Source organism: Borostomias antarcticus (genome assembly GCF_949987555.1).
Source record: "Borostomias antarcticus genome assembly, chromosome: 24".
NCBI lineage: Eukaryota > Metazoa > Chordata > Actinopteri > Stomiiformes > Stomiidae > Borostomias > Borostomias antarcticus.
Genome location: NC_140257.1, coordinates 2,277,356 through 2,300,908, shown reverse-complemented (window position 1 = coordinate 2,300,908; position 23,553 = coordinate 2,277,356). Strand labels below are relative to the sequence as shown.

At 51.4% G+C, this 23,553-nt stretch overlaps 1 pseudogene across 1 annotated transcript; it reads right to left on the bottom strand.

Annotated features, from left to right (window-relative positions):
* Window positions 1-4,512: 4,512 nt before the first annotated feature.
* Window positions 4,513-23,101, bottom strand: LOC311325209 (alpha-2-macroglobulin-like; annotated as a pseudogene). Its single transcript, XR_014631361.1, has 37 exons — window positions 23,013-23,101; window positions 22,276-22,462; window positions 21,932-22,088; window positions 21,179-21,231; window positions 21,008-21,028; window positions 20,640-20,808; window positions 20,367-20,451; window positions 19,872-20,004; window positions 19,626-19,740; window positions 17,578-17,687; window positions 17,174-17,335; window positions 15,374-15,613; window positions 15,095-15,158; window positions 14,614-14,759; window positions 14,280-14,429; window positions 13,933-14,028; window positions 13,456-13,533; window positions 12,934-13,012; window positions 12,641-12,776; window positions 12,143-12,368; window positions 11,750-11,876; window positions 10,872-10,993; window positions 10,673-10,724; window positions 10,449-10,532; window positions 10,193-10,369; window positions 9,832-9,913; window positions 9,474-9,630; window positions 7,964-8,044; window positions 7,577-7,754; window positions 7,229-7,425; window positions 6,931-7,146; window positions 6,309-6,734; window positions 6,061-6,173; window positions 5,872-5,934; window positions 5,363-5,468; window positions 5,208-5,249; window positions 4,513-4,739 (listed from the first exon to the last, which is right to left on the bottom strand). The product of XR_014631361.1 is annotated as an alpha-2-macroglobulin-like (transcript).
* Between the last annotated feature and the right edge of the window lie 452 nt (window positions 23,102-23,553).

Here is a 23,553-nt window from a genome sequence, read left to right as displayed (position 1 = left end):
GTGGTACATCAAAGGGACCGTGGAGAGGTCAGGAGGAGCGGGACGGGGCCGGTCAACCCGAGTGGAGGTCTGAGCAGCTCGGAGGCAGCGGGCGTGGCAGGTGGTGCTCCAGCTGAGGATGCGCCCCGAGCTCCAGCAGACATGAGGGGTATGGAGTTCCAGCCAGGGCCTCCCTAAGATGAACGGAGCGTCGGGAGAGTGGATGACGAAGGGGCGGACGTTCTCCACGTGGTTACCCGAGACTGTGAGAGTGAGGGGCAGGGTCCGGTGCGTGATGGGACCCATGGGATGGCCATCCAGGGCGAAAGCCGAGAGGGGCTTCTCCAGAGGGGAGAGAGGGAGCGCCGCTTTGTGGGCGAACTTGACGTCCACGAAGTTCTCGTCGGCACCGGAGTCGATGAGGACAGGGACGGAGAGCGTGTGCCCCTGCCAGGCGAGGGTGACAGTGAACCTGGCGGCACGGGTCCGGGATAGAGGATGGATGAGCCGGCTTACTCGGTACCCCCTGGCGAGTGAGCCTACCCTTTTTGCCGCCCTGGGAGGTGCAGAGGAACAGGAGTCGACGGCGTGCGCTGGGCTAGCGCAGTATATGCATAGTCCGTTCTGTTCCCGGTGCTCACGCTCTGCAGGGGTCAGTCGGGTCCAACCCAGTTGCATGGGTACCTCTCCAGCGATGTCTGGGGGGGCGAGGGAGGCCGGGGCAGACCGAGAGAGACCGGCAGAGGGAGGCGGAGACGGTCTGGGTGCGCTGTGGTGTTGGTGCGCCCGCTCGCGCCTGCGTTCCCGGTGGCGCTCGTCTATGGCTATGGAGAGGGAGACGAGTTGGTTCAGGGTCGCTGGTCTGTCTCCTCCAGCCAGGCTGTCCTTCATGGCGTCCCCCAGACCCCGTCGGAAGGCGCTGTATAGGGCAGACTCGTTCCAGGAGCAACGGGCAGCGAGGATGCGGAACTCCGTTGCGTAGTCCGCTACTGAGCTGGAACCCTGGGTGAGGGCGGAGAGAGCAGCGTCCGCGTCCTGTCCGTGGACGTCGTGGTCGAACACAGTCCTGAATTCCGCCACGAAGGCAGTGTAGTCCTGCATGTAGGCAGCTGCGCCCTCGCGACCCGCCATGACCCAACGGCGAGCCCGTCCCGTGGTCAGGTTGGCAATGTAGGCTATCCGAGCCGACGCAGTGGAGTACATGCTTGGCTGGAGGTCAAACACGTACTCACACTGCATGAGGAACTCCCGGCAGAGGGTGAACGTCCCGTCGTAGAGGGCCGGGGAGGCGAGATGGGGCTCTCGGTTTGGTGGAGCGGTGGGGTTCAGGAACGGAGCCAGGCGGGCACTGACCGCGGTGACCTGGTCGGACAGGGTGCAGACCAGAGTAGCGAGGCCCCTCAGTCGCTCGTCCTGGGCGTGCTGTTGGGCGGATACCTGCGGCAGTTGCTCAGCTTGGGTCCGTGGGAGGGCTTGGAGTAGTCCGGGAGGTGCAGGTCTCTCCTCCATGTTGGCTGGGTCCAAACTGGCCAGATCTTACTGTGAGGGTTTGGTTTTGGGACCCAGGCGCAACAGGAAAGTAGGAGGCAAGGAACGGTAAAGCCCGGAGGGGCGATTTAATAAGATCAAAAAGGGGGATGTGGTAGTCGTACAGCCGATGGTCAGGCAGGAGCGTGGTAGTCGTACAGGCGATGGTCAGGCAGGAGCGGGGTTGTCGTACAGGCGATGGTCAGGCAGGAGCGGGGTTGTCGTACAGGCGATGGTCAGGCAGGAGCGGGGTTGTCGTACAGGCGATGTTCAGGCAGGAGCGGGGTTGTCGTACAGGCGATGGTCAGGCAGGAGCGTTGTCGTACAGGCGATGTTCAGGCAGGAGCGGGGTTGTCGTACAGGCGATGGTCAGGCAGGAGCGGGGTCGTACAGGCGATGGTCAGGCAGGAGCGGGGTAATCGTACAGACGTGGGTCAGGCAGGAACTGGAGAGATGAGGAGGGGAGGCAGGGTGAATGAGAGTAATCAAAAACGGGGAACGGGAAAAACACTACAAAATACGGGTAAGGAGATTGTAGGTTAGGCTATACTTTACCACAAGAGTATTATGGTAAGATCTGGCGATGAGTGGAGTGTAGACCAGGTTCTTGTAGAGGTTGAAGGTGATTGCAGAACGAGGGACAGGTGTGGTGATGATAATTGGGAACCGGTGAGTAGAGCCGCGCCAGCGTCATCGTCGGAGACGAGCGCGCCGTTCTTGTCTTTGCGCACGGGCCGATGTGCTGGGCCTGTCGGGATCCGATTCTCCCAGGGAGGAGACTGCCGAGTCCGCGGAGCTGGCCGGAGACGGGGAACGCCCGGCAGTGGGGGGAAACTCCGGAGAGCCAGAGCGTTGTATGCCCGGGCTGATGCGACGTGCGGTAGAGCGCGTAGGACGCCCCGAGCGCGCAGCGGGCCCAGAGGGGAGAGAGGGAGACGGTTGTGGAGGCGAGGGCATGCGAGCCGTAACAGAGGTGATGTGTCGTCATCCACTCCGAAAGGCCACTGTTGAACTACATTTCACTGTGTCTGTCTAATACTGTCATGTTGCCAACAAAACTCTGTAAAGGTGCAAAACACACATGCACACACACAAACAGAAAAGCCCGATTCGTTTGCCAAGTCCTGCTAACTTGACCCTGAAGCAGCCATCCACCACTGCCAGCCTACACCATCAGCTAGAGGGCGCTAGAGAGGCCAGACAGATACCAGATGGAGAATATGACCCATCATACTGTGCCTTGATACGTGTCATACCTACTCCTAGAGCTGCGTTCCGAATCGCCTACTACCCTACTATATAGTATGCCAAAACAGAATGTAGTATGTCCCAATACATAGTATGCCACATGCAGTATGGCAAAAGTACCAGGATGACCTACTACATCCGGTCGTATTTTGCAGTATGCACGCCAGCAGGCTTTTCTGGCTATTCTGACCCACAATCCTTTGCGCAGCGGAAATGTGCGTCACATGTGCGAGTCATGACAGCTGTAGACGAATGTCGCGTTATGGACAGCGACGGATGTGGGCAAATTTCAAGGCGCAATGTTATGACAAGGTAGTATGTCCCAATTGGATGCCTACTGCTTGCAAAGTACGTACTTTCTAAGGGCAGCTGTAGTAGGTACTGGTAGTAAGAAGTACAAGTATGCGATTCGGAACGCAGCCTGGTCTGGCTCTGGCATGCTGGACTAGCTACAATCTGAGTTTAGACCAGACCTTTCTCCACTAGCTACAATCTGAGTTTAGACCAGACCTTCCTCCACTAGCTACAATCTGAGTTTAGACCAGACCTTCCTCCACTAGCTGCAATCTGAGTTTAGACCAGACCTTCCTCCACTAGCTACAATCTGAGTTTATTTGATAGTTAGGTTTTAGGAATATGGTGTGGAAAGACTTGCATGAGGTATCAGTCTACAAAAAGAAGGAAAAACCCATCAGACCAGACTAGACCAGACCAGACCAGACCAGACCACACCCTCCAGCTTTAATAGTCTCTACTGGTGTCATTGTGATGTTCTTGATCAGGATATTGTGAAGTATTGATCAGGCTGTGATCAATCGTGATGTTTCAGATGCGTTTTTGTAGATGAGTGAGACTACGCTGTGGTTCTGATCATGTGACCTGTGTGCTGGGTTGTGATCATGTGACCTGTGTGCTGGGTTGTGATCATGTGACCTGTGTGCTGGGTTCTGACCATGTGACCCTGCAGAGATGACCAGCCATGTCTTTTGTAATTCATGTGGACAATGCCTGAGCTCCTTGACGTCTGTCGGTATAGAAAGAAGACTAGGGATAAAAGACCTTAATATATTCTCGTTCTGACTGCTTCCCCCACATCTCCCTGGAGCATCTTAAGTGGTCAGCATCCGCAAAAGGAATCAGATCACTGTTGGGATATTGTCCATGTTTTAAAGAAAGACTTTACTGTATAAATGAATGCCTGTACGAAAATATCATTTATTCACCATTGAAATAAGACAGTATTGTAAAAAAAAAAAAAAAAAAAAACTTCATAAGTGTCATTGAAGACTAATTGATTTGAGCAAATACCAGGGGTGTATCAATGCACTGCGTTTGTTGATCCCGCTGAACACACAGCAGGTTAGTAAACTGTATTCTTACGAGCTCCCATTAGCCTCACACACACACACATGTTGATGGCCCCGTCTGGGAGTCATGCGGTACTTTAATGTATGGAGTTTGTCAGATCTAGTAAAATGTTACAGAACCACCATCTTGTCATTGTCCTTCTTGAACACACTCCACCAAACACCCAAGTTCATTCAAAACATTTATTTCAGTCTCAAGTCATTGACATCTAGAAAGAGTCCTTTGGGAACTAAACACTCACATGTACTGTTGGATATCACCCATCATAATTAACTGTCATAAAAGACCCATCATAATTAATACTGTTGTAAATTACCTATTAAATCAGTTATTATAGTAAACAAGTAGCAACTATAACGACCAACTGCTGGATGTTGTACAGTGCAGCTGCACAAAGATAGCATCTAAACACGACTCCGTTTTACAGCAGTTCCACAGTTGGTCAGTGAAAAGCATGTAAATACACACATGAAGGTAAAAATCACAGACATGTAGGGGCTCTTAAAAGACTGCACAAATGTAAAACTACACAGAAATTTAAGTCATTGGTTAATCTCTGCACCAATTAGCAGGAGGCCGTGGTCTCCAGTCACTTTAGAATTCGTTGAATTCGTCACCTGTGTAAACAACGGCAAACAAATGTTACACCTGTCTGACCGCTCTCCCAATAGACTGGGACAGTTCCCCTTAGTTGGATGTTCCAAGACTAGGGCTGCACAATTAATCGTGAATTAATCTAAATTGCGATTATGACCTCCGCGATTAACTTAAATCGCAAAAGGCCGCAATTAACGTGATTAATAATTTTGCTTTGAATTGTGTGCTAGGACTACACGGACGAATCACAGGCACTTATGGCGTTCCCGCTGAGTGGTTACGAAAAAGATTTCGCTCAAGCCCAGCAGGTCATATGCAAACTGCAGAGCTAAAGCCATTACTTATTAATATATAGAAATATGAATCACCATCAATCTCAATTACCATTTTGAAGCAAATAATCGCAATTATCATCTTTGGTCATAATCGTGCAGAGGAAAATGGCCAGAGAAGACTGGAGATGTGGTTAAAGGAGGTGATGAACTTACCCTCGGCACACGGGGAGCTGTATTCGGTGACGGCCTCCTCACCTGAGGAGAGACAGACACACAAACTCAGAACTCTCAAAGTCGAGTCGATCAAACCATGTTCCTCCATGGCATCTGTGTCTCCACTGTGCGTGACTGAGCGCGTGTGGTCATACTTGTCTGGTAGTAGTCGTAGACCTTGACCACGGCAGGTTTGAGGTTCCTTACTGAGACGTCCTGCTGGATGACCACCGTGTACGACTGGCTCTGCTTCTGCTTCAGCTGCAGGACCACACACACAAATGCAAATACACACACATTACAGACCGCAAATCCACCCAGCACTTGTCAAATACCCTCACATGTGCCTTGAAACATTTGTGGATTACAAATCAACTGTGAACACTAAATATTTGTCTAACTTTACAGTAATTGTAAAACGTAAAGACCATAAAGATTTGTTTAACTTTACAACCAGAATGATTTTTCCATTGGGCAGTATAAAATTGGATTTGTCCAATTTTACAGCTGTAGAGATTTGTCCAACTTCACACCCACCCAGGACCACTGATTTGCCTAACTTTCCAATATAAAATATTTGTCCAACTTAACAGCATTGAAGATCTGTCCAACTTATAAATACAAACATTTGACCAACTTTACAAGTAAAATATTTGAGACGTACGCTGTCTAGGTAGATGATGACATGTCCGTCCTTCTGGTCAACACGTTTCACGTTGCGGTCTCCCTTCACATGCGGGGACAGAACACGGAGTTAACAGAAGCATTACAGGCCGTGAGCGGCGTTATGCCAACTAAGTGTATTAGTATTTACTTCAGTACTGAGTGCTGTACTACTGCTGATGGAACTCACAGACTCCAGGGAATCCTTGACCAGGACGAAGCCAGAGAGCAGCTTGAAGTCGATAACCACCATGTTGGTCTCCTCGCGGCGGCCAGTGTACCTGAGACGTGCACACAGAGATACTGCAACAAACATCGCTTTCCCTCCGGTTGCCCTTGGCAAGTTTAGTGTCAGTTTGTTTTTGGTGTCTTGCCCTGGTGAACACATTCACCATCACATTCACCATCACATTCACCATGTGAGGAACAATACCTGACGACCACGTCGACCTTGAGGACAGGCTTGGCGTCGACCTTGAGGACAGGCTTGGCGTCGACCTTGAGGACAGGCTTGGCGTCGACCTTGAGGACAGGCTTGGCGTCGACCTTGAGGACAGGCTTGGCGTCGACCTTGAGGACAGGCTTGGCGTCGACCTTGAGGACAGGCTTGGCGTCGACCTTGAGGACAGGCTTGGCGTCGACCTTGAGGACAGGCTTGGCGTCGACCTTGAGGACAGGCTTGGCGTCGACCTTGAGGACAGGCTTGGCGTCGACCTTGAGGACAGGCTTGGTGTTGACCTTGAGGACAGGCTTGGTGTTGACCTTGAGGACAGGCTTGGTGTTGTTGCATTTCCCCACGACCCTGCTGGTCACGCTGAAGACGGAGAAGTCTGGAGGAGGCGGGATGTTGTAGCGCAGAGCCATCTGGATCCGCGCCGGAGGAGACGGCACGGAAAGACACAGGACAGACGGAAAGACACAGGACAGACTGTCACCTGACACTGATCAAATCACAGGACGCGATCGACTATACAGATCCAAAACTCCCACTCCGTTGACGTGCGTTCATATCATAGGCCTTCTATAGAGAGTGGGAGGTGTGAGGAGGCAGCGTTCTGACCTGTAGGAACACACAGCCTCGTCCCTCTGCCCTGATCCTGTACTCCCCGGGCACCTCCCCTAGTGGCCGCTCCTGGTACAGCAGGCGGTTGTGCTGGTCCACCTTGAACTCCTGCCTCATGCCGCCGGCAGAGCTCACCACCACCGTGCTGGCGCCCTCCGGGCTGTAGGTGGCAGCGCCATACTTCGCCAGGGCCTTCAACGCCACCACGGTGTCCTGGTCACAGACCGAGGGGTCAGTATTGACAGTACGCCGGTTGCAGAGCCAAGTTAAGGTAGGGGTGTGTGTGTGGACCTACCTGCGTGGAGGAGAAGCCGCCGTAGGGGTTCTGTTGCTGGGCCAGCCAGCGGACGATACTGGATGAGTAGTCCAGCCCGAACCCGTCCATGGTCGGCCCAGAGAGCAGCGCCAGCAGCACATATGACGTCATCTCCACCTCGATGGAGCCCAGGCGCTTCCCAAGGACCTCGGCTCTCTCCCAGTAGACGCCCTGGTCTGCGGAGGGTCAGTCAGGGGTTCAAGTCTGCACAGAACAGACTGATCCATACCGTCTCTACCTGTATGCCCACACATGGGCTTTGACAACACATGAGAAGCCATGTCGATGAGCTAGAACCCGAACAGCCAACCAGCCAGATGCAATTACCTGCGGTCTTCTTGTGCTTCTGGTGCAGGTATGAGATGAGCTTGCTCCGGACCTCCTGGTCCCCGGCCAGGGTGAAGGTGTAGAAGAGGAGGGCGATGGAGTAGTCGTTGCGATCGCCCGGAGTTCCGGCCAGCGCCGTCTTCCTCAGGCAGTCCAAACTCTGCTCCACCATTGGGTCCTGACAATACAGGGGGCGCTCAGACCGGCACAATGCCGCCAACGTGGAGATCGGCGGAGTACTACACTCCCATTAACACGCTAGCACATTAACACGCTAGGCCAAACGCAGCACTGCATCGGTCATTATCATCGTGGCTAACACTGCTAGGATGGAGAGCAGGTCCAGGCTGTGGATCTGGCTGGTAGGAGACGATGGTTGGGACTCACGTTGACGGTGGTGTTGTCCCCGAGCTCCAGCAGACCGGCCGTGATGTAGGCCGTCAGGGTCACATGGTCACTCACGCCTCCCTGGAATGTCACAGGAGAAGAAACACGGTCGGACAATCGTACTGTACGACGAAGGAGAATAAGGTCAGCCAATCATCGTATGTTTTCACACAATCAGGCAACTACTATCACACTGTGGGCTAGGCCTACACCTTGGCAGAAACTGGGGGTTTACCTGGTCATTTGACCACAGAAGTCTAAACCAAGGCCAGTATTGTGTAACAAAGCTTCGTAAAACTCGTGGATAACTCCGATACAGAGCCTCCCTGTGGCAGACTCCTGCTGATTAAACAAACAACCCCTCCAGGAGGCAGACCGACAGACAGGCCTGGATTACACTACTGCGTTTCTCAGTGTTATCCCTGAAAGATACTTGTTTGCAGCTAGCAATCACACTACCCCTAGCAATCAAACTTCCATAGCCAAAACGAAGCTCGATCAATACGGCCGGAGCTACGTTTTGACGCTCGAAATCTGGAGCCGTGTTCTAGTGAAATGGGCAGATCCGGAGGCTTTTGGAAACTAGAAAAACCGTATAGCGGCTTAATGCCTCTGCCCAACAATGCAAGTTGCAATTAACACCAACCCCAATTTAACCAACCTAACCTGACCCTAATGCTAGCTAGCTAACGCAAATTCTAATGCTGGTTAGAATTAGCGTTAGCATTAGAATTATTGTTAGCATTAGCTAGCATTAGCATTCAAAAGTGCCTTTTGTGATGTCATGGTGACCTTGACCTTTGCATACCAAAATCTAATCCAATTAATCTAATCAAGTCCAACTGGACATTTTGGCCAAATATGTACAAATTCTGTCGAGCCGTTCTTGAGATATCGTGTTCAGCAGGCCAAAAAGGGACAGTTCAAATTAATTCCAATATACCTGGGTTCATGGTTTACAACCATTCATCTCTTACAATGTAAATAAACAAACAAGGTGAACAGTAGTAATAGGCTATAATACTGTTCACAGCAGCACAGATTGAGATTAGCCTACAATTAAAGATTTAAGTAGCCTCTATTTTTGGATTAGAGATTTTAAAAACTAGCATCGTCTAGAATGTTGTTTAAATGCAGCTGTCCAGCCATCCAACCAACACCGACATTCACCAATTAATACATTTCCATCTGTTTGTTACATGTCTGTGTGCATGAATGCATTTTAAAACTCACAACATTCTAGACTATGCTACTAGCCAAGAAAATACCCTTGATTGCTAATTGCTATAGCTCAAACTCGTAAATCGCCTGTTTGATATGCTCTTTAAATGGTACTGTGATGAGTTTTTGGAAACGTTAGTGAGATGAGGTTTGAACAGATCTTTACGTGCAATTTCATGTGTAATCGCGGATCGTTTTCCCAGTTCGAAAACGACGCCATGGACATCTGCGCTGGTGTAATCCAGGCAGACAGGTCCTGCAGAGACTCCCCCCCCCCCCCATGCCTCACCTTCATGGCGTTATGAAAGAGTTTCCCCACTGAGGCAAAGCAGCCATCCGGCTGCTGGTGTCTGGCCAACCAGGACTTGGCCTTGGTGATGTGGGCGGGGTCAACGTAGATGTAGGACCGCGCCCCTCCAAAAGCAATCATCACAAAGGCGGTAAGCCTGAGGACACATTAACAATTCATTTATGTCCACAGAGACGCACAACTCTGCATCAGGACATTACACAACAGAAGGGCACTGCTTTTCTGACTTGGCACATTTGTAATTACCACTGAGAAACAGCCTAAAAGTAGACTGGAGTACCTGGACATGGTGTGTGTGTGTGTGTGTGTGTGTGTGCGCGCTTTCCAGCAGACTGACCAGGTGTTGCCTGACTTGTCCCTCTTCCCAAAGGCGCTGTAGGAGCCGTCGTCATGCTTGTAGTTGAGTTCTCTCTGGTAGCCTGTAGGAACACCGCTGTTACTGGTCACTGCCATTACTGAACCCTGCTGTTACTGAACCTTGCCGTTACTGGATACTGTTACTGAACACTTGGTTATCAATTTGTATGCAGCAAGTGCACATGTGGGCCAAATGTATGATCAGTTCAGAAGGTTAAAGAATCAGCCATCAGGATAATCACATCTGACTGTAGGTCAAATTATTATATAGTGCAAATTCTGAAGCGCTGAACACTGCTGTTACTAAACACTACTGTACACTGCCGTTACTGAACGCTCACCACTCTCCAGGAAGCGCGTGGCCTTGTCCCGGACCTCGGGGGTCAGCTGCCTGGTGCTCTGGAGGTACTCCAGGATGTAGATGTTGGGAGCGAACAGAACCATGTTCTGCTCACCGCAGCCATAGGGCATGGCCAACAGGCTGTCCAGGTTCTTCATGGCTCTGCCCATCAGGTCCCCTGAGGAGATCACACGGGGCGGTCAGCAACGTGGTAATGAGGAGGACGAGGAGGGGCAGGATGAGGAGGTTCTTCTTACCCAGGACAGAGAGAGAGGCCTTGGCCGATCCCTCCACGAACACCTTCGGTAGCTGGAGAGAGATGTCCCTTTCTACTGGACCCTCTGGACACAGACAAGACAGAGGTCACCTCGGGATTAAGACCTGCCGTTTCACACATTCACTCAAGACAGATCTACGACCTGTCCAGTGTCAGAAGCGGAGATGAGGGGGATCAGGGATGTACAGTTTGAGCTGGACCCACCTGTAGGGCAGAGCAGGGCATTGTGGGTGACCGTCTCCTGGGTTCCCTCTGCCTGGGAGAGAGAAACGGAATAATGAGCCTGAGATCTCAGACATCAACATCCACCAAGAGGTCAGAATGAATTCATATTAAGTTAATTCACAGCGGGGGAGGGTCATTTATTGAATCCACGTTGTTGATACCGTGAGCCTTGACTCACCTCCACCAGCAGGGAGCGGACAACCGCGTCGATGCGGCCCACCTCCGGAACCGTCACCACCTCATTGCCGCAGAGATCCTTGGTCTGCAGAGCCTCCGCGCTCACCTTCACACTCACCTCCCCTACACGCACACATTAACATGCCTAGTTACACACGTGAAAATCTCTTGGTACACAGAGATGTCGGTATGCAAATCTTGCCTGACTGCATATACACCTCAACCTCCACCGTTTTCCCAGCATTAACCCTGGATCAACAGCTGCCCCCCCCTCCCCCCATATCTGCTCCCTTCTCTCCTCCCCCTCTCCATATCTGTCCCCTTCTCCTCCCCCTCTCCGTCCCCTTCTCTCCTCCCCCTCTCCATATCTGCCCCCTTCTCTCATCTGCCCCCTTCCCTCCCCATATCTTCCCCCTTCTCTCCTCCCTCCATATCTGCCCCCCTCTCAATCTCTGCCCCATGTCACCCTTTCTGAAATCCTCTTGCCTTTCTACATTACACTAACACAACAAACTAACACTCTTCTCCAACACTTCCCCTCCCTCTCCCCTCACCCCCCTCTCTCTTCACTCCCCCTTTTCCCCCTCCTTCACTACCTCCTCCCCCCACCCGTCCCCCGTCAGGAGAGAGCTGCAGGTCCCCTGAGGGGGATGTTTCCCCGTATTTCGTCAGAGACGACCTGACTTGTCAGTCCTGTCAGCATGTCTCTTGTGCAAAGCTGAGGCGCGGAGCTGACAGATGATTGGGCCCTCAGCCCCGGCCTCTACCTCGGCCCCAGCCTCTACCTCGGCCCCAGCCTCTACCTCAACCCTGGCCTCTACTTCGGCCCTGCCTGAGAGCAGGCTGTGATTGGATGAGAGTGTGCCGAGATGGGCTCACCCAGGGCGGTGGGGGTGATGATCCACTGGAAGGTTCGGCTCTCGTCGGCACACAGGCAGACCTGGTACTGGCAGCCCTCACACGGTCTGGCGCTGAACTGGGCCGAGTCAGACAGAGACACCTTCACCTGGGGACAGGGACAAGACTGTCTGCACAGGCGTTGAGGGACATGCAGATAATGATCCTAGATGAATACGGCTGGTTAAACGGTGACGATAATGATGGTGGATGGCAGAGTAGGAAAAGCCAAATGGCTGCATGTCAGAGGAAGGTCAGGTGGAAGGATACAGGGTCTCAACTCTAAACCACCACCCTCGCCCCCGTATCCCTCCGCCTCTGCTCCCCCCCCCGGAGCCGGAGGCAGAACGGCTGCGTACGAGCGGCGCGCCCTACCATGATGCACTTGGGGAGGTAGTTGAAGATGGTGGCGCGGAGGGTGAAGACCTCGCCGCGGACAATGGAGTAGGGCAGGGTGAGGCTGAGGAAGAATGGCTGGAAGGCCGTGAGGCCGACGTTGGGGGCCAGACCCAGACCCACGGACGAGGTGCACCACGCCCCGGCGGCCCACTTGGTGATGGTGTCAGGAACGGTCCTCTCCAGGCTCACGGAGCCCGACTCTCTGCACGAAGAAAAGGTGGCAGGTTGGGGTTGATCTGGAGGGTTAGTCTGAATAATCTGGAAAATGGCAGGTTAGTCTGGATGCTGGTAGGTCAGTCTGGATGCTGGTAGGTCAGTCTGGATGCTGGTAGGTCAGTCTGGATGCTGGTAGGTCAGTCTGGAAGATGGCAGGTTGGTCTGGTTAGTCTGGAAGAGGCATGTTAGTCTGGAAGCTGGCACTTTGGACATTTCACAAACATTTCCATCATGAACATGAAGACAGCGGTGGTTTACCCAACAGGCACCAGGTCCCAGATCCAGGTCTCGGGGAAGTATGTCCGGACGGTTTCCTTCTCACCTCCGTCCTTCCTGACGGGCTCCCGCATGCTCTCCGGCACGCCCCTGGCTGGGGAATCCACCATATCATACTCTAGAGAACATTCCGATTTTAACAGTCCTCTCAAAAGCAAACATCCCCTCTATATCCAATGGCTTAGTACTAGAGAGTCTACACCCAACCCACTATCCATGTTACTGTACAATACCGCCAGGTTAACAAGCTCATGAACTGAGAACAACATCTTCACCATATGCCATCATCATAGGGGCGTTACAGTCGAAAGGCTTCTTCACATCGGAGTTGGTCAGGATCTTAATTCCCACTTCCTGAAAGAGAAGCAGAAGCCATTGCCAGGAGCCAGATGAAAGAGATGATATACAATGCTGTGTACAGTATATGATCAGTCATTGGTCAAACACCAACACGGGAAATGGACTGCACTTGTATAGCGCCTTTTCACCCTAATGGACAAAGTGCTTTACAATGGCTTGATTCACCCATTCACAAATCAATGCCAGCAAGCTGCCATGCAAGGGGCTAGCCTGCTCATTGGGAGCAATTTGGGGTTCAGTGTCTTGCTCAAGGACACTTCGACATGTGGGCAGGACGAGCCGGGAATCGAACCGCCAACCCTGCGGTCATCAGACGACCCGCTCTACCACCTGAGCCACAACTGCCCCTTAATCATCATCATCATCATCATCCCCAGACGTGCTGTGGGAAAACCCCCATCTCAGACAGAAGTAGTAGACAGCGTCTGTTCTCTTACTCTGAAGATGCTGTAGACGTCATTCTTCTCGTTGTTGCGCCCGAAATGGAAGGAGCGTCTCTTGCTTCTCTTGGGTGCCTGAATGGATAGTCTTGGTTCTAGGGCTGGTCTTGTTACTAGGGCTGGTCTTGTTACGAGGGCAGGTCTTGTTACTAGGGCAGGTCTTGTTACTAGGGCAGGTCTTGTTACTAGGGCAGGTCTTGTTACTAGGGCAGGTCTTGTTACTAGGGTTGGTCTTGTTACTAGGGCAGGTCTTGCTACTAGGGCAGGTCTTGTTACTAGGGCTGGTCTTGGTACTAGGGCTGGTCTTGCTACTAGGGCAGGTCTTGCTACTAGGGCAGGTCTTGCTACTAGGGCAGGTCTTGCTACTAGGGCAGGTCTTGCTACTAGGGTTGGTCTTGGTACTAGGGTTGGTCTTGGTACTAGGGTTGGTCTTGGTACTAGGGTTGGTCTTGGTACTAGGGTTGGTCTTGGTACTAGGGTTGGTGGTTCTGGCAGGCAGGGGTAAGGCTCACGGTCCTCTACATTGTAGGGGTAGCCTGACAGCCTCTCCACTGGCAGCTCCCCGAACACCTGCACACAGAGGACAAGCACCCAAACAGTTAGAGCATGCGTGGTCAGGTTTGTGCTCAGTGTGTAGTGGTCAGAGTGGTCAGCATGTGGCGAGTGTGTGGTCAGAGTGTGGTCAGCATGTGGCGAGTGTGTGGTCAGAGTGTGGTGGTCAGAGTGTGGTCTATGTGGTCAAGAGCGTGGTCAGTATGTGGTCCGTGTGGTGGTCAGTATGGTGGTCAGTATGTGGTCCAAGTGTGGTGGTCAGTGCGTACAGATTCGAGGCTGAGTTCTCGTTCGGCCTTCAGCAGCAGGACAGACTGGTCGATGGCTCGGAGGGAGCAGAGGGAGCCGGGCTGGGCCTGCAGACTCAGGAAGGTCTTCCCTCCAGGGAGCTCCTGTGGAGAGGAGAACCGCAGAGACACCTGCACACACAAAACACAGTCAGCAGGTACGCAGAACCACACACTCAGGAGAACCAGAGACACGAGCACACAGTCAGCAGGTACTCAGTAGAACCAGAGATACCTACAGTCAGGTACTCAGGAGAACACCGTCTATGTACAGAACGAGTGTTTGTTGGCTGTGCGGTTCTGGAGAGGAGCCCACCTTGTTCTTGAGGCAGAGCTGGATGGGGAAGTCCATGCTGTCGGCCACAGCCTCTCCACCGGGCATGACGGTGAACACAACCACCTGGGCGTAGGGGGACAGGTCTGCCAGACTCCGCAGGGGAACAGACAGCTCTCCTCTGTTCACTAGGGGGGAGTGATGAGGGAGGGAGAATGTGTATTCCTAGTAGCCCAATGTCACTGCCTACCATAACCAGAGCCAGTCATGACATACAACTAGGGTAAAATATTATAACTACGGTAAAATATTATACTGCCCAAAATATATCCTATAATGACTAATCATTTTATTGTATAAACAAAACCATTTGCCAGGCCATACACCCATTTGCATGTTAGAGATGGTGGAAGGGTAGTAAGGTCATCAATAACTATTGTATATACAGAAAACCATTTGCATGTTAGAGATGGTGGAAGGGAAGGTCATCCTAGTGTTAGAGGTGACATATCCCTGGCCGTACCTGTCCCCTGCTTTACTGCCACAGGCAGATGTCCGTGCTGCACCACACTGCCTCTGGACATCACCTGCAGGACACAGCGCACCCCACGCATTAGAACAGCTTCACATTCCACTGATGTACCAGGTGTAGCTGTACCAGGTGTAGCTGTATCGGCTCTACAGAACAGGTACCTTGTTCTCTACCTAACGCTCAACTGTTACCTCCATCTATCCAGGCTGGTCAATTGCTGAAGACAAGTCATCCCCTTGGGGGATCAATAAAGCTGATCTCATATCTCACCAAGTAGAAAAAGTCCAGAGCCACCTGGCCCTTATTAAGCTCCTCCCCCTGAATGATGTAGGCGGCGACTACAGTGGCGTCCGTCTCGCAGGAGAAGCTCTGGCCGGCCGGTCGGAGCTTCAGGAAGCTCTTGCTCTTGGAGTAGAAGAGCGTGGCGTGGTGATAGGCCGAGCGATAATCGGGCCGCCGCAGGCCGCGCACGTATGGAGGGTCGTCCCCCTTATCCAGGCCGGACTTCGCCTGCCGGAGAGAAAGAGGGGAGGGGAGGAGGAGAGGACCACTGTTAACGTCAATGAGAAAGAGCCTGGTTTGGTGGTTGACTAGATGAGTTTTCCGATGGTCATGTACAGTAAGGCGTCTGATGGCCAGCGGCCGTCACCGATAAGACCGTCACCGTATCAATACAACATGTACCGTCTGTCATCTCAATGGACGTCAACCCAAATTGACTGTGTAGACGAGGCTAATCGTTTTGCGTCAACCATTTGATGTGTCGACTGTCGAGGCCTTGTACCCCAGCCATCTCGTCTTGTAATGAGCGTCGTTATGAATAACAAAGTCTTTATCATGTCATACATTCTGAAACTGATAGTTTGTGCCATTTTGCTGCATGAAAGTCTGTGCGTAGAGAATGATCCTGCTATGAGCTTAGCTAGGATAGCTCCATAGATAAGTATGAATAACTTTTTATCTGCTGCTCTGTTGGTTGTTCTGACCTGGCCTACTAAGGTCGCTATGAATCTGTATAAGAATGCTTCTCATTTGGACTCCTCGGTGCATCTCTGCCTGAGTGCACTGAGGGTTGCTGGTGTTTGCAAGGGTCTTAAGTCCTAGCCATTGTTGAAGGCATGTCTTTTAATGAACACAGATTGCTTCATTTTACCATTTGGCAAATAAATCCATTAGACTGCATTTAAAAGTACCCGATCTTTCTAATTATACCATCTTACGCTGAGTATTATTAACGTAGACACGTGTTTAGTTCCATTTTTAATTTGGTTTGTCTACTAGACCGGAGTTATCGTTGATTAGGTTAGCTCCCTACAGTAGTACCTAAATAACTTATTAAAAAGGCCTTTGGTTTTCGCTCTGTGGAACCGAATTGTTCCAGTTGAGCAGCCGATTTAGGAACACTTCACACAGACCAAAGTGTGAACCATTATGTTTGTGTGTACAGTATACAAAGTTTGTGTTAGATGATATTAATTACTTAATCCCCTGCCGTAATCACCAGTATCGGGGAAGAACCCAGTCTAAAGCTTGGTGACCCAGACGGATTCCGTCAAGTTATCTGGAAACCACGGACTCAGATTAGATCATTGTTTCTGCGTTGTCTATGAGGTGAGCATCACTTTATGGTTCTTCCTACTGAAGTGTGAGGGACAGACAGGACGATACATACCGTTTACTGTAGACACATTGACAGAATAGTCGTTTCTACCCCCCCCACCCCCCCCAGGACAAAACATGGACAGACAGTTCAGTGATAGCAGGACAAAAAATGTTCCAGAACTAAATATGCAGAACACACTGGTTAGGTTATGCGAGGAAGCTAATCTAGTGGTGATGGCAGATAAGCGCTCCTGCTAAGCTGCTCCGTGGCCATAGCCCGTTACTTGCCCACTAAACTGCGCTAAATGTGCAGCACACAAGGGGACTACCACAAAAAAAGGTCTGCTCAAACCATATCGTACCTAAATAACTTATTAAAAAGGCCTTTGTTGGTGATTCAAACAAACACTTAACCTAGATCTGAGACATAGGGCAAATTGTTGGGTCACAATTCCACAAGAGCTTGACCTGTAGGAATACTCCGGATTTCCATCGGGAGGTGTCCAGGGAGAAGAGGACCACGCCCTTGCAGTCTGTGGTCAGGGTCCAGCTCTCAGAGGGCTCGGTCCTCAGGAACAGCTGGACCGGCTCGTTGGCAGCAGGGGAGGAGTCTGGACCGGTCACCTTGATCTGGAAACATAAGGATGACTAGCTAGCTACACAAAGGCTGTTGGTTCAATCCCCCGTGGGTTCATAAAGATCCTGAAAATGTTGGTAATCACTGAACACTTGGAAAGAAGCCTGCTAAATGGCATAAATAGTTCACATTACATATATTGACACCACACCCATTACATATTGACACCACTCATTGTCAATAATGCAGCCCAACAGTGTTGTTTTCCCTGTGGTTGATGCTTGTGATTGGTCACCTTGCCCTGGTAGGCGATGCCTGGCTTGTACGCTGCTGGGACGTCCTCAAACGTGACCGTTCTGATGTCACTGGTGAAGGTGGCACTGCCACTTCCCTTCAGCACCACCCCTGGAGATAAAGAGTACAGCCTAGAGGTCAGGGGTCAAGGAGGGTCAACACCATTAAAGCAGTGTCTGCGTTCCGAATCACACACTTATACTTTCTACTACCAGTACGTACTATAGCTGCCCCTAAAAGTACTTGCAAAGTATGCATCTAATTGGGACATCCTACCCTGTCATAACATTGCATTGAAATGTGACTACATCCGTCGCTGTCCATAAAGTGACATTGGTCCACAGCTGGGATTCATCATAACGCCTCCGCTGTCACCGGCGCGACTCGCACGTGATCATTTCCACTGAGCACAGGATTATGGGTCAGAATAGCCAGAAGTGTGCTGGCTTGCATACTGCAAAATACGACCGGATGTAGTAGGATATCCTGGTATTTCTTCCATACGGGATGTGGCATACCATGTATTGGGACATACTACATACATTTTTGGCATAATATACATTTTTGGCATAATATATATTCAGTCGAGATCACTTGTCAAATTTGAACATTTATTATACATGCGGCATAATACATAGCATATTAATTTTGGCGGTGTGCTCTGTCCGGGGGGCCCCCTGCCTTCCACCGGCGTGGAAAGCGTGTTAGCAGGGGGAGGCAATCTAGGTGTTCCCCCCCTCTGGGCCGCTTGGCCCAGAAAAGGGGGAACGGCATCTAGCCCCCTGCCTCAATGACGATCAGAGTGGGCCGCGATCGGGAAGACGCTCGGAGGTAACTCAGCCCACTAAGACCGTCAAAGAGCGCCACAAGGGGACTGCTGTACATTATACAGCCTCCACGGGCCGACGCTTCGTGGGTTCCGAGGGAGATACAGCCTAGTGTCTCTGCCTCCATGGCGACCGGAGGGACCGCTGGACGGCCATTCAGAGACGTTTCGGCCCACGGTCACCACGGAGAAACACAGAGACCAGCTAGTGTCTACTCTGGCATCCACTAGCCAACGCTGGTGGAATACCTGACAAACTTAACCCGGACAGAGAGCAACGATGACAACATGACATCGACATACACAGGAGGAGCAGGGGAGGAGGTGGGGCGAGCATGCAATGCACAACCAGCAGTAATGGCAAGTGCGAACAATGACGAACAATGACATGTTTTGACAGCTTAAATACATGCGCTCTAGTGAGCTGACCAATGCTATGACAGCTACAGTCAGCTGGTGCTGGCGTCATGCGTGACTGATTAACCTCTGCTGACCACCCCGGCCGTGACGTACGTGCCTCACCTGAATTTACGTCGGAGACTTCATGTATGGAAGTACGTGATTCAGAACACAGCCAGCCATTCATTTGGAATCCACCACACCCCTGCTGCCCTCTCTCCTAAAGCACCTGTCCAATACTCCTCACCCCTCTCCTCCTACCTGTCCAATACTCCTCCCCTCACCCCTCTCCTCCTACCTGTCCAATACTCCTCCCCTCACCCCTGTCCTCCTACCTGTCCAATACTCCTCCCCACCCCTCACCCCTCTCCTCCTACCTGTCCAATACTCCTCCCCACCCCTCACCCCTCCCCTCCTACCTGTCCAATACTCCTCCCCTCACCCCCCTGTCCTCCTACCTGTCCAATACTCCTCCCCTCACCCCTCTCCTCCTACCTGTCCAATACTCCTCCCCTCACCCCTGTCCTCCTACCTGTCCAATACTCCTCCCCTCACCCCCCTCTCCTCCTACCTGTCCAATACTCCTCCCCACCCCTCACCCCCCTCTCCTCCCATCTGTCCAATACTCCTCCCCACCCCTCACCCCCCTCTCCTCCCATCTGTCCAATACTCCTCCCCTCCCCTCACACCTGTCCAATACTCCTTCCCTCACCCCTGTCCTCCTACCTGTCCAATACTCATCCCCTCCCCACCCCTCACACCTGTCCAATACTCCTCCCCTCCCATCTGTCCAATACTCCTCCCCACCTCCCCTCCTACTGTACCTGTCCCGTACTCCTCCAGCTCCGTCTCCACCTGGAAGCTGTCCTCAAACCTGGAGTTGGTCAGAGCGAACTCCGTCACATCGAACACTTGTGTTGCGCAGCCCGTCTTGTCTGTCTGCAGGACGAACCAAACAGACCCCATCAGGGGCCGGACTCAGCCTGGTCAGCCGGACTCCAGCGCACGCCCACCCAGAGCCAACCTTCAGGGACGATGGGTGGGTCCAGCCCAAGCCCAGTAGAACTCACCGTCATCTCATACTTCTTACACACTGACGTGGGCCCGTCCCGGAGCTCATCGGACCAGTTCCAGAACCAGTACTTCTTGCTCCTGCACACCGTGGCCTTCACAGAGCCCAGCACGGGCTTCCCATACGTGTACCTAAACACACACAATCAAACAAGCCTCCTCGAGTAGCCTTACCAGACCTGGGTCACAATATTAGTTGAAATCCTTTCAATTACTTTAGTGTTTACATGAGTCTGCCTGGGGGGGTCAGGTGGGCGGGGTTTGTACTTTGGGGAACAGCCCATTGGTTACATTGTGGCAGGAAAGAACCTCCTACTAATACTACTACTACTACTACTAATAATAATAATCAAATACTATTAGACACCTCACCAGTAGAACCAACTCATCAGTAGAACTGAACACGAGAACTAACTCCTTTGTCAGTAGGACTAACTCGTCGTCAGTAGAAAGCTCTTCAACATTACAACCAACTACTAGTCAGTAGAACTTACTTCCCACAGACCCTCAGCGTAGCCTGCGTGTCCAGGATGGTTATGACACTGGGCAGATGCACCGTCACCTCGTACTTGGGCAGAACTGCATTTGACAGTGTTTGACAGTTAATTTGCAAATAGTAATTGAAACTGATTACTAAACTGATTAGATATAATGATAACGTATATAGCAAGAGAGGTCTGATAGAAATAACAATAATGTATATAGCAAGGGAGACCTGATGGATACAGTATAATAATGTATATAGCATGACTGGCAGCCATCCTCACCGTACTCCTTGATCTCAAAAGTGTGTTCGTTCCGCTGGCCCTTCTCATTCCAGGCGGTGATGACGTAACGACCTTGAGCGGCCTCCGGGGTGGTGGGGTGGGCCAGGTCCAAGATGCCGCTAACCGTTGATTGGTTCAGCCACTGAGCGATGCGGTTGGAGTTGGGGTCCTGTGCACCAATCAGAAGTGGAGAGAAGAGTGTTTGGAGAGTGGTTGGATTTTCGAGGTACAGCAGTAGGAACAAATTAAACTGCAGGACATTTGTGACGATGGGTCTGGAGGACAGCGGGACACTTTGTTCTTCCCCTTCCTAGTTATTAGACAACCGCTTTAATAGGAGTTTGTACTTTGATATGACCCAATCTCACCTCAAGCTCCACTGTTTGGTACTGGAAAACAGAGCGAGAGAGAGAGAGGAGTTAGACGCTGCCAGAGAACAATTACCCCACCCTCCTCCAAGCTATAGTAGCACAGTAACATCAACTGTGAACAGAGTAACACATTCTTGAAAGGATCACTGGTAACAGGAAGCAGCTCACCATCTGATTATACGGCACAAAACTGGAATCCAGCGAGACGATACGGAATTGGACTGGAGAGGGTCAGAAAACACAGCGCGTGGAGAATGAACCATGTCAATAGAAATGGACCTAAGGCCCTCAGAAAGCTAAAGGCAGAACCATCAGTCAGGTATTCGATAGTCTCACATACTATGGCCAGACCTCTCCCCACACTTTGTTTACGCTGTGTCAAATTACCATTCGGTTATAGGGGGGGGGTACTCTTTAAACCAATCAAATTCAAATAAGCTTATTGGCATGACCGATGAAAAACCTACAGTATGTTGCCATAGTACAGAAAATTATTAACATCGACATAGTAAGATCAATCACAACAGTCTTGGGCGGAGCGGTTGCTAGGTTATTGCAGTTCTGCCCTGGAATGTTGTCATTTCACGACATGAGTCATAATATGGACTGACTGGACTACCACATGAATCAGGCACCACAGATGGTAGTATTAGCCATTAGTATTACCAGTAATAAACCAATGACCAGGACTGGACTACCACATGAATCAGGCACCTCAGATGGTAGTATTAGCCATTAGTATTACCAGTAATAAACGAATGACCAGGCTTATTTCCACAACCTACATCCGTCCAGTCAGACTAGGTGTTCTACTACAGAGGAACCGGAGTGTTTATCCATACAAAGACAGAAGATAATACATTGGAATATTCAGAAGCATCGGGAGGGACAACTAGCGGGCGGTGGAGGGGCATCTCTTACCCTTCTGGCCGGGTTTGTAGATGGGTTTGTCTGTCTGGATGAGGTTGATGAAGGTGGATGGCTGGATGAGGATCTTGGCCCCCTTCCTCATGGAGTCCTTCTCCCCACTCACTGTGACCTGGATGGTGGCCACCGTGTCCCTTACCACCGCCGGCACCTGAAACACACACACACACATATTTAATAAAAGCCGGAGGGGGGTGTATATGGTAACGTTGCAACGAATGGGGACCTCCTCTCCTCTCCCATCTCCCCAGCCAATAAAGTTTTTGCAAACAGTGAATCCTCTAGTTTGTTCTACTGTCTCTCTGCTCAGTCAGGTGGGTCAGCGGAGGGGGACGAACCTGGAAGGAAAGGCAGCGGTAGTAGTCCTGGGCGATTTGCTTCTTCTCCAGCAGGACGGAGGCGCTGCCCCGCTCGGGTTGCAGCTCTACCCGCAGGGAGAGGGGCTCGGTGGGGCCGTGGACCTGTGCGCACAGGGTCTCCCTGCTACCACCCACCACCTGGGAGCTCACAGTCACCAGGTAGATACTGCAGGGAGGAGAGAAAGGAAGGAAAAGAGGGGGGAGAAGAGGAGAGGGTGAGAGAAGACATTTAGAGGTTGTAGTGTCATGGATTGCACAGCAGGAGGAACAGCATCATGTGGCCAGCCAGATAAAGGCTGCTGCCAGCGAGGCAGAATGAGAGTTTTGGGCCGATGTTTGGAATAGTCGTGCTGTTTGGAATAGTCGTGCTGTTCCGTCTTTGGAACGTTCAGACCTGTTCTCATTCTACCTTCTGATGCCGGCTGAACTTACAGAGGACACCGGAGGTGATGGGGAGTTCATGAATGCCATTAATATATCATCAATACCACACACGCGCACACGCACGCAAAGAGAGAGGGAGAGAAAAAGAGAGAGAGAGTATGAGAATGTAGTTCCAGTTTGTCATCTTCAATAAACACACCTCAGCAAACCGAGTTGAGTGGGCACGCGTGCACAATGGAGAAACAGAAGGAAGAAGTTTGTATGGTGTTTTCACCACCAAAACGACATGTCTTTCTAAAAGTTTGGTAGCCTAGTAGGCCAAGCCTTCTTACGTTTCATTGAAGTTGCGCGATGTCGCAGTTTGCAAAAGTGCCGATGCGATCACCAGAATAACGCAGAGCGCTTTGGGAGCAAGTGCCATCGCTGCTGTCCAGCGTCTGGGTCTGTCCGGGTCTGTCCGGGTCTGTCCGGGTCTGAGCGTGCAGAATGATCTCCCGACGTCCTCGCACCTGTGTAGACTCACAGCTGAAAACGTTCACAATTTATACCCAAGTACCCCCCCCCCTGAGCCCTTAATTGGCCTGAGCACTTAATTGACGTCAGCTGGAAGGGCCAGAGGCTGCAGGGCCGTGAATTAAATGGGACAGCACTCCCAGTTTCGCTCAATGCCCCTCCCACTTCGTTTTCATTGGCTGCCGCGTTCCTCCGACGCAGAGGCTGCTCTGACGCTCCTTCAGCTCTGCAAATTGACCGATTGACGTCTGTTTTAATTTAATAATAATTAAAAAATTAGGTTGGGTGGGATATGTTTGCAGCATGTGGACTTCAAGATAAATGTTGTGTTATCTGCAAATGTCATCATTTATGTGTGAT